The 10,962-nt window shown below is 45.8% G+C and overlaps 1 long non-coding RNA gene and 3 other non-coding genes across 4 annotated transcripts; all 4 read left to right on the top strand.

Annotated features, from left to right (window-relative positions):
• Positions 1–496: 496 nt before the first annotated feature.
• LOC123346480 lies at positions 497–8,254 on the top strand. The gene is made up of 6 exons (XR_006573002.1): positions 497–595; positions 3,791–3,872; positions 4,681–4,823; positions 6,656–6,703; positions 7,147–7,224; positions 8,058–8,254. It is a non-coding gene; the product is annotated as an uncharacterized LOC123346480 (long non-coding RNA).
• Positions 5,635–5,712, top strand: LOC123347108. The gene has a single exon (XR_006573061.1). It is a non-coding gene; the product is annotated as a small nucleolar RNA SNORD126 (small nucleolar RNA).
• On the top strand, positions 6,804–6,881 carry LOC123347107. Its single transcript, XR_006573060.1, has one exon. It is a non-coding gene; the product is annotated as a small nucleolar RNA SNORD126 (small nucleolar RNA).
• On the top strand, positions 7,646–7,793 carry LOC123347105. The gene has a single exon (XR_006573058.1). It is a non-coding gene; the product is annotated as a small nucleolar RNA SNORA79 (small nucleolar RNA).
• Positions 8,255–10,962: the final 2,708 nt, after the last annotated feature.

Raw genomic sequence — 10,962 nt, 5'->3', positions numbered from 1 at the left:
TCCCAAATGCTATATAAATGTGAATTTTTTTATTGATATTACACTATTTGTAAAGGTTTGGGGATCCAAATGACCCCAAAATTCCAGGGCTAAATTTTTCAAAACCAGGAGCTTAAATTTTTATTGCTACACCCTGATTTAGCTTCCTAAATAAGTGACTTTCAGAAATAAGTGATATTCAGCACTTTTGAATATCAGCTCCATTTAGACCCTACAATCAGGATTTCTGGACACTTCCTCTAAGAATTCCAGCCTAGCTTTTAAAATTTTGGCCCAAGATTGCATTCTCTAATACTGACTGAAAAATCTTTTTGAGAGATTTCACAGAAAACCACCGATTTCTGTCACACATTTTTCCTAAAACCACCTCTGTAAAGGTCTGTAGCCACATGGTTTGAAGCCTCAAGGGATTAATGTTTCAGCGTCCTGCCTTTTTGATTCAAGGAAATGAGAGACTGACAGGTTTATGCTCTCAGCCAATTGCAAGGCTGCTCTCTTCTCTGTCCCACCTACCACTTCCTCTCATCTTTCTCTTTCATCATCTCTATGCTTCCTGCACGTACCCTGTTCCTCTACTCCCAGACCAGCGTGCTCGGTAAGTTGCAAGATCTTTAGCTCGGTTTGAATCCTTCGCCATCCACCCATGTTTTAGGATTGGAATAAATGTAATTAAACTGTATGTGGTGGAGAAAAGTTTTCCCGTGGATTGAATTTGGCCTTAGGGCTGTTGAATTCAGAATCCATAAGCCACCCCTTTACGTAGGGCCTAAGGCAGGGGATTAGTGGGAAAGTGATTTGTTAAAACTGGTGCTGTGTGATCTTCAGCGACACCCCTGAAATCCCCATTGACTTTGCAGTCCCTGGGTGAAACAGACGGCATGATTTGTCCCTGTGTTTTAATAAGTTACTATGTGTCTGCAGTGTTCCTCTTTAGGTCTGCAGGAAGTCACACATGCTGTAGAACGAGTTTATCTCTCTCATACTCCTCTCTTCTCCCTGCCCCTGTATGATTTGGTGACTTGTTTCAGGGCACCCAGGGAGTGTGCTGCAGAGCTCGGAAGCTAAGGCAGGAGTTCTGACGCTTAATTCTGCCCTTTACTCCAGTAGATTCCCTCCCAGAGCTGTGAGTAGAGAGCAAAGCCCTGAGATCCATTCCTCCTGCCATAGGCAAACCATCATAAACAGCAGCAGATGTTTTATGTACAGATCTGTTTTTAAGAGGAAAAACCACGTGGTGGGTGAGCTGGTGAAGGTTGAACAAAGAATGTCCCTGCTGCGGAGGGAGGCTGGGTTAGCAAGGTGCCTTCTGCTGCATGTTCTAGCAATCTCTTCAGGGGTGTGGAGTGAGCTGGAAGTGGGTTCGACTTGGTGTTCAAAAATGCTGCTGCTGGTAATGGTGAAATTGCCCACACTGTGTGTGGCCCATGTGCTGGGGGAGAGCGTGGGAGTTGAAGGTGACTCCAGGCCTCAGTTTTGGTCTGGCTATTCTCCCCGCTTTATAATTTGCGGATGAAACTGCATGCTGCACCACTGAAGTAAATAAATGGAAGCTTAATTACAAGAGAAGAAAGTTGAGCAAGCTCTGCTGGCTTTGAAACACCGGGTGGAATTCAGAGGCTGTCCTGAGCCCAATCTGACTCCAGTGGTAAAAGTTCCATCTGCTTTGCTGAATCCCACGTGCCATCCAGACCCCCTTTTAAAAAAGCAGTTTCATGATGGGGGTGGGTAAGCTGGGAGTCAAGAATCCTGGGTTCTACCCCCGCCCTGGGAGGGTGGTGGGGTCTAATGGTGGGTGGGCTGGGAGTCAGGACTCCTGAGTATTGGCTCTGACGCTGTCCCCGGGGTGACCTTGAGCAAGCCACTTTGCCCTTGCCCCTCTGTACCTCAGTTTCCTCACCTGTACAATGTGAATAATACTTCATAGGAAGCATGTGACGCTTGATTCATTCATGATTATAAAACACTCAAATCTTTAGTATCAGAGGGGTAGCCGTGTTAGTCTGGTTCTGTAGAAGCAGCAAAGAATCCTGTGGCACCTTATAGACTAACAGACGTTTTGCAGCATGAGCTTTCGTGGGTGAATACCCACTTCTTCAGATGCCAAGAAGTGGGTATTCACCCACGAAAGCTCATGCTGCAAAACGTCTGTTAGTCTATAAGGTGCCACAGGATTCTTTGCTGCTTCAAATCTTTAGATGGGAGTTCCTAGAAAAAGAGCAAATTATCAAATATTGTTGATTTTTGATCCCTTATTAGCTACTAGTGGTTGGGTACTTCATAACCTGTGAGTGATCCCAGACTGCAACTTTTACCTGATATGTAGCACCTACCATGATAAAGAGAGCCAACAGCTTTTATGCAGGTTAGAAAGATACCCAGGAGCCCAGTATCTATGAAGCCTCAAAGGATTTCAGATACAGAATGCAAACGCCATAGGCTGCAAGCAGCCGGGCTTTAACAGAAAGCTTCTCTGCCCTGCTCTGGGGGTTGGATCTGGAAGTGAGGCAGTGGGATAAAGTCTGGAGGCTGATTCAGGGCAGTAATGGGTTCAGTTAAGGACTATTCTAACACAGAAGGTTAGAGCTAGGTAGAATGTGTGGCCTAGCAGGCCTGTCGTCTTGGGGTTAGTGCAGGATTGTTCCCTACAATCTGCTTTCTATCACTTTGTTCAGTCTAATTTTAAAAATCCCAGAGTAAACCAGGAAGAGCTGAGACTGGAAGTGTAAAGCCTTTTGGCTGAGGAAGGATGCACCAGCAATTAGGGTGCTAGCCTGGGATTTGAGAGACATGGGCTTAATTTCCTGCTCTACCACAAACTTCTTGTGTGACCTCATGCAAGTTTTAGTCTCTCTGGGCCAGATTTGTATAGGTACTTGAGCACCTAAAGATGCAGATCATAGAAAGGGACCTCAGGAGATCATCTAGTCCAACCCCCTGCTCAAAGAAGGACCAATCCCTAAATGGCCCCCTCAAGGATTGAATTTACAACCCTGGGTTTAGCAGGCCAATGCTCAAACCACTGAGCTATCTCTCCCGCCCCTGCATAGTGAAATGTTCAGAAGTGCCTAGGTGCCTAACCCCTACTGATTTCAATCTGCCTCTTTAGGTGCCCACAGACATTTAAAAAACTGGCCCTCTGCCTCAATTCCCCATCTGTAAAATGTGGATAATAGCAATGCCCTACATCACCAGGAAGAAATTGTGAGGTGCTCAGATAGTTGATAATGGGAGCTCTGTTTCTGGTGCTGGGAGGAGGTGGGGCTTACTTATTAGAGAAGGGTGAATTGAGATTGACCTTCATTTGGTTCTATTCATGGCTCTGCCTCTCGCTGTGTGACCTTAGGCAAGTGATTTGCCACTCTGTGCCTTAGTTTCCCCAGCTATACAGTGGGGATGATATTGACTTCCCAGGGTGGATGAGACTTAATATTTGTAAAGCACTTGGCCTGGGATTGTCAGAGGAGCCTAAGGGGAGATAAGTAAGGTGCCTAATTCCCTTAGACTCCTCTGAAAGCCTTTGTTGGAGATTTTTGGAAGAAAAGAGCTAGAGAAGGACAAATCCTTATTACTGTATTCATTTTAGTGGGTGTAGCTTCTGCATTATTGATGACTTGCTGCTGCTTACTCCTAAAGGTGGGAACATCCTGCTGTGGAGGATTTTAAAATCCCGTCTCTACTGTAACTTTTAAAAATCAATTTTCTAACATAGCTATGGCAGGGTTGGATGTGGTCTGGTTGCCATGTTTTGGTCTGTGTATCCTAAAACACTGTTGGTATCTCTTCTTTTTAGGCTGAAAATGGAATTGATGAGCTGGGAGGAAACAGCTGCTTTGGAGAAATGCCACGTTCCAGATATGGGGCTCAGTGAGCTGGTATGAAATTGGCTTCTTACAGAGGAATGGAGAATCCCTGCCCAGTTTCATAACAGCAAAACTGTCAAAATCTAGGGGCAACTATAATGGGTTAGAACAGGGAGGCTAGGAGTTAGGACTCCTGGATTCTATTCCCAACTCTGGGTGAGTGTGGACTATTGGTTAGAGCAAGGGGAATCAAGTCTAGTTATAGAGAAGGGGGACTGGGAGTCAGGACTCCTGGGTTCTATTTAGCTACCTCTCTAAGTGCTTTAGCAAGACCTAAAATTTCCAAACTGGAGAGAGGAGTGTAGTAAGAGTGACTTGTGGTTTCACATGTCTTGAGGCCTTCAGATTTTAAGACCTCAATGTCCAGGACTGGTTCATCTCTTCCTCCTGCCACTGCAGATAAATTAATGCTTTCTGTCTGAAGCTGTTCGGTCTTTTGCTTGAGGCCTTAACAAAATTTGAGATCCTGCCTGCTCACTGTGGATGTTAAAAGGGCCGTGTGATCTTTTGTAAGCATCAGGAGGGAGCTTACCCAGTTGTCCGCTAAAATATTCCCCTCCCTTCTCCTGTTGCACTTTGCTCTCGCTGCCTCCCTCCACCCCAGAAGTGACTTCCTTTTACTCCTGCTGTTTTCCCCTCCATGCATAGTGCTATCTCTTTCTGCCTAGATATGCTCCCGTAGAACTGGGATGTGGTGTGCTAGGAATTAGGTTTAGATGCCTCCAGTGGCAACTCTGATCTCTGGTGTAGCTACAACAGTAGGGGAGAGGAAGAGGCTGTGTTGGTCACACTCTTATGAATGTTTCTTTGCCTGTTTCAGATTGTGTAGAGGCTGAGGATGAAGACTGACTCCCCACCCCCATGAAATGATCGGGGCTGAAGTGGAAAAATGAAGTACTGTAACTGAATCTTGAAAATGGTCTGTAATGAAACATCCTGGACCTGAGCCCCAAGGACAGTAGGGTAAGGGCCTGAGTAGGGCCTTAAAGAAAAGGGACTGAGTGGTTTTATGGCCTACCTGAGCTGAGATAAAAATAATCAGCTCCTGTGCTTTCAGGGCTTGCTCTGGTCTCTTAGGAAGTAACGAGGGATGTGTTGCTAGAGGCCGGATGCTTGATTTGATGGGCCCATCCACTGTTTTATTAGTTGTATTACACTGTAGCCTAGAGGCCCTAGTGTGCTAGGGTTTGTACAGACGCTTTATTAGAGACCATCCCTGTCCCAAAGATTTTCATTGGCTTTGTCTACTTAGGTTATAAAGAATGGAAAAGAGGAAGTATCAGCATTGCGGATGGGAAACTGAGGTACAGAGAGCTGGAGACTGAAATTTTCAAAGGAGCCCAGTGGAGTTGGGTACCCAAATCCTGAGGTTTAAAAGGATTTGTTTGAGGTCACCCAGGGAGTCTGTGGCAGAGCTGAGAACTGAGCCCAGATGTCCCAGTCCAGAACCGTCACCACACAACTGTCCCTGTGCTTGAGGCACTTTTTAATCCTTCACTTTCCATGGCGAGACCTATGTTCCTATGTCTCAGAGTCCAGAAATATTGGGGATAAGGTCCTCGTTCTTGTGGCACAGTGAGTGCCCCTTGGACAGACACTTAGTATTGGGGGAAGTGCGCTACTGTATGAGACAGCCCATAATTGGATGCATGGGGGCTATCTTGAGGGTGGGTGTGGAGGGGAGACCCAGCCTACAAGAAGTTTCTTCTCAGACCCATGAGACCCCTCTTTTTGCCATTGGTGATGTTGCAGCTGGATTTGAGGGCGTGGGTGGGGTCTGCCACGATGAACTGTATGTTCAGTCGATCTTTCACCTGATCCACCCTGATGCCACATGTGCCCTCAGCAGACCCCACTACACCAAGGAAGGAGAGAAGCATTAACTCCCTGTGTGGCTTCCATTTTGGGCCTGCAGTAAAATCTGGGCATTTCCCATAGTAGATGGGGTCAAGGTTTAAGGCCAGGAGGTTTAAGACCATTATAGCCATCTAGTCTGACTTCCTGCATTGTACGGGGCATAGAACATCACCTAGTAACCCCCACTATGACTCCCTGACTCCTTCCCCTTTCTAAAACTCAGCCGTTCTCCCTGCATGGTCCTTTAAAATAGTTCCCTGCACTAGCTCTCGCCTCACAGCATCCCCAGGTAACTTCACTGTACCATTCTCTTGTCTGTAACTGCTGTGCCCTTAGCAGCTGCTCGTATGGCCATATTGAAAAGTCAGATCTTCGTACGCCAGTAGGAACCGTTAGATTGCCTAGTCTGATCTCCAGTTTAATACTGGCCAGAGAATTCAGTCTGGATTGGAAGACAGCAAGGAATGGAGCATCCACCGTCCCTTGGGTGTTTGTTCAGTCACCCTCACTGTTAGAAACGTGTGCGTTATTTCTAATTTGAATGTGCCTGGCTTTAACTTCCAGCCATTGGTTCTTGTTCTGCCTTTCTCCACTAGATTAAAGAGACCTATAGGACCCTGTATTTTCTCCCCATGAAGGTACTTGTACGCTGTAATCAGGTCACCTCTCTCAAGCTGCCTTTTCTTGATTTAAACTAAACAGATTGAACTTCTTAAGTCTCACTATCAGGCATTTTCTCCAGCCCTTGAATCACTTTTATGGTTCATTTCTGAACCCTCTCCAGTTTTTCAATGACCTTTTTAAAATCTGGACACCAGAACTGGATGTGGTATTCGAGTATCAGACTCACCAGTGCCATATACAGGTGTAAAATCACCTCCCTGCTTCTAGTAGCTACTCCCCTGTTTATGCATGCAGGGATTTTATCTGTCTTTCAGGTGAAGTTGGGAAGCCAGGAAGTCCATGTTGCAACATGAGGAAGTTGGGTAAGGAAGCAGCTAAAATTCTCAAACACTTGAGGTCTCAGACTCGTGGTGGTTTGTGTGTGGGAGGGGCAACCACATTGCCACTTTTAGGACTAGGAGGGGTCTGCTGTGATGAACTGCATGTTCAGTCCGTGTTTCACCTGATTTACCTTGATTACACACATGCCCTGAGCAGACTAATGAAACAAACACCTGTAGCTGAAGTCTGATTTGGGAGGGGAAACTGATGTTCTAATGGTTTCCAATGCAACCATATGTAAAGTCCCAGACAGTGAGGAGAATAAGTAGCAGATCCAGGGGACCTCTTCAGAAACATGGATCTGGTTTCTGTGCAAATGAAGAAGGAACAGAGATACAAGGAAATGAGTTTTCCCTTTAGCTGGTAGCATGCTTTTTTAATAAATAAGGTCATGACCTGGAAATATTCCTCTTTGCTTCTGTAGGGGCAAGAACTCTGAAGACAAGATTGGCTGGTTTCGCTTCTCCCTCCTCACCCTGGATCCCTTATAGGAATCACAGATGTAAGTGCTGCAGGAAGTTCGTATCCATCCAGTTTCTTAGTGTGGTCCCAAATTGGTACCCCCAGCCAATGTCACCATCGAGGAAGGTGTCGGACAAAAAAGGGGTACTAGTGTAGACATAGTTTTCCATCAGTTAACAAATGTCTGGCATAGGGTGCATCATGCATTCCTCATTCAGAACTCATTCAGTGACAGTCTCTGAACTGATCTTCCAAACATTGCCAGGCTGCCTTTCAGTGCCTGAAGCGGCAGGTGCTTTCAGAAAGCCATATCTTTCTGCACATATGAACGGGAACTCCCTGCTGCAGAACTTTACTGAGGTAACTGCTTAGTAAAGGTTTGCTATTTGGGGAAATTCACGGGTGTTCTTTCTAGGGAGTCCTCTTGCTCTCAGAGCGGTTCATTTAAGGGAGAGTGGCAACGATGACCGTTCCTCTTGCTGCCACGAGCCATGGGCAGTGGGATTTTGTGTCATCGCAGATTAAACTTGGCCTTTCTTCACTCAGGGTGCTCTTGGATGGGTTTGGCTGTCCGTTAGCACCTTCTGAATTTTGCGGGGTCAGACACTCGAAGAGGCAGAAGGGAACTGGACTCTGGGGACAGAAATAGAGTTTAAAAACAACCTGCTCTGTACATATTGCTCTGTAAACTTTAGGCAGTGGGCTATGGTAACCAGATAGTAATTTTTCAATGTGAGCTGAAAGATTGCCTGCACTGAGGCACTAGGAGCTATTCTGGCCTCAGCTGGGAGGAGTTAGCTTCAGTGCACCAACTGGGTTTCCAAGACACAACTGTGTGCTGCATTCTGCATCTGTGAACCTTTATCTTTACAGGGATGATTTGAGATGAGCCTTAAAGGAAAGGAAAATGTATCTTTCTCTCCACCAGCATCAACTGTAAGAGAGAATTTGGGGCCTGAAGATTAAAAGATTTGTCCCATCTCCAATCTGCATTACAAAGACTCTTTGAAGTTATGTCCAGGGAAGGGTATACTAAAAACAGGATAAATAATAAAACTAGATTGAATGGATGTGTAAAAGTTGGGTGTTTTTTGTACAAAAGGGCAGTGGTAGAACTGGGGGAAATAGAGCTTTCTCAACTCTAATCCACTGGTCTGAATTCAGCCCAGGTCAGTAGTGGCTATAGTTGGGATTTTCACAGGAGATTTAAGGGAGTTAGATGCCATGCTGCTTTAGGCTCCTTTGAAAATCCCATCTTTAATGCATTGCAATTTTCAGTTGCCCTTTCTGTGAAATAAGGTAGGGCTTGATCTCATATCTGAGATACAATATCTGTCCAGGTATTTTTAAAACTCCTAGTCACTAGTATCTATGCACTTGTACAAAACTGAGGATCAGGATGTTAACCAACATTGATCTATTTACTGCTGTGTCCAGAATTACTTTCCATTCTTCCATGAATTGACTCCACCATGTCCACTGTCTGTTTTCTACTACCAACACCATTTAGGTTAGACTGAAATTTTCAGATGCACTTAGGATTTGGACACCCGGTTCCCATTTAAAAAAAAATAATAGGAATTTAACAGGCAAATCCCATAGATTTGAAAATCTTAACCTAAATGCATTTAAACCATGTCTCCCCCACCCTACAGGTGCACACTCGCTCCTCTGACACCAGCTCAGACCTTTATTTTGTGCTTCGAATGTTGGCGTCCTCTATCATCCTGTTTTCTCTTCACCCCAAATAAACAGACATAGATCCTTTTCCATTGACCTGGGGGCCACCACTGCAGTCCTGCTACATCTTGCAGCTGTTGTGTTGAACAGCTGGGAGGCAGTGAGAGAGATGGAGCTGAGAGGCAATGCTATGTGAACCAAATTCAGCAACATGTGGTTTTGAGTTTAGGTAACCAGGGGAGTTCTATTGAAGTCAGGACAAATTTTCAGTGTCACGAGCAGAGATGCCAAGCTGGACCCTCAAAACCAGGGCCATCCCAGAAAACATGAGCCATTTGGTCATCAAGAGTTTGAACTAGCTTTTGGGGGGTTCAGCTGAACATAAGAAACAAGCATTTCCCCAAAATCCTGTATTTAACATTAAACCAGCATGAATCCTAAAAATTGGTAATTCACCAATTTTTATTTTTATTTGTATTCCATATTATGGGAGAAGTTGCAATTTTATTCTTTTAACGTGATTGCTTTTTAACTGGGTGAAGGTCTCTGATTACATATGTACAGACAAATACACAAATGCTATGTGATAACTTTTGAACACTGCGTGCAATCATTTCCAACTTTTATGGGAATGTTTGAGGTGGTGAGGGCCAGCAACCTGTTCATTTTTGGGGGAGATGGGAGGAGGGACAGATTGACACATGGAGCCTTTGCCAGCTGTTTAGCACAGCTGCTGCTTCAAGCAACTCTGCAATTGTCTATAGACTAAAGAACTGGTTGATGGAAGCCATTAACCCCTTCCACCATAACAATACCCCTAGCTCATTTGTGTCCTACCACCAGAATTTAACATTAGACACCCTAAATAGCTTCTCATAGACCAATAATAGGGGAAGTGGGGGCATGCACACAACCCCTGGTATGCGGGGGGAGGGGGGGAGGAAGGGGAAGTGGGGGTGTACAGAACCTAGTGGGGCAAATCCAGTTTGGGGGAAGGGGGCACACAACTCCTGGCATAGAGGGGTATCAGGTGCAGGGAGAGCCCCTGCAATTGCAGGGGGAGATTGGGGGACCCTGCTATAGAGAGATGGGAGCATGCAGACCCCCATGCCAAGGTCCCCAAAGTTACCATGTGGCAGGGGTTAAGTGGGAATGGGGATGTACCCATTGCTGTTGGCAGGGGGAAAATGGAGGGATGCAGGGAGTCCCTGATGTGTGCAATAAGATCAGCCTACAAAAGCTATGAAATGTAGACGCCACCAAGTTAAATCCAAATTAACAAAATAATCCAAATATAACAGTATTGAACCCTCAAACCAGCTGGTAAGATTTGCAGTTAGCAGTGGGAGTAGTTGAATCCATGGGGAGTTATTTTATGGCATGGTTATTAGGGTGGGGGGCAGGGTGAAACCAGTACAAACAGGGATGTCTTTTAGCACCCTGGGAAATGGAGTCTAAAATCACCAGCTGTCACAAGTTCAAAGCTGGCCCCTTCCAGCAGCAGCAGCATCTCCCATCAGTGTAGGAGGCAGGGTAGAGTCAGTAAAAAGATGGGTTGCTCATGTATTGCCCCTAACATGCAGATGAGCACCATTTTGACATGGCGGCTGTTGGGATCCTAGAGGTGCTGTTTTGATGTGGGTTGAGAGGGCAATGTGGGTGTCATTTTGATGTGGTTTCTATGGGGTGCCATTTTGATAGGGGTTGAGAGGTGGGATGTTGGGTGTCTTTTTGACAATTTTTATTGGAATCTCATTGGTATCATTTTGAGATGGGGTGGAGGTGGCATGTGGGTGGTGGTTTGACTTGACTTTTTTTGTGGGGGAAGCCTTGGGTACCACTTTGAAAAATGTTGCAGTGCGTACCATTTTTGACATGGCTTTATGGGGAAACTGGATGCCATTTCGATGCAGGTCAGGGAGTGGATGTGTCAGTGCCGTTTTCACCTGGATCAGGAATGGGTGCGTGGCTGCCCTGTTGAAATGGGTTGGGCAGCGGGTGGGTGGGTGCCCTGCTGACATGGCTCGGGCAGGCGGGTGCCCTGATGATGTGGGTCAGGCAGAGGGCGCGTGGGTGCACTGGTGATATGGGTTAGGCA

The sequence above is a fragment of the Mauremys mutica genome, chromosome 12 (genome assembly GCF_020497125.1).
Source record: "Mauremys mutica isolate MM-2020 ecotype Southern chromosome 12, ASM2049712v1, whole genome shotgun sequence".
NCBI lineage: Eukaryota > Metazoa > Chordata > Testudines > Geoemydidae > Mauremys > Mauremys mutica.
This window is presented reverse-complemented; position numbering and strand designations above follow the sequence as displayed.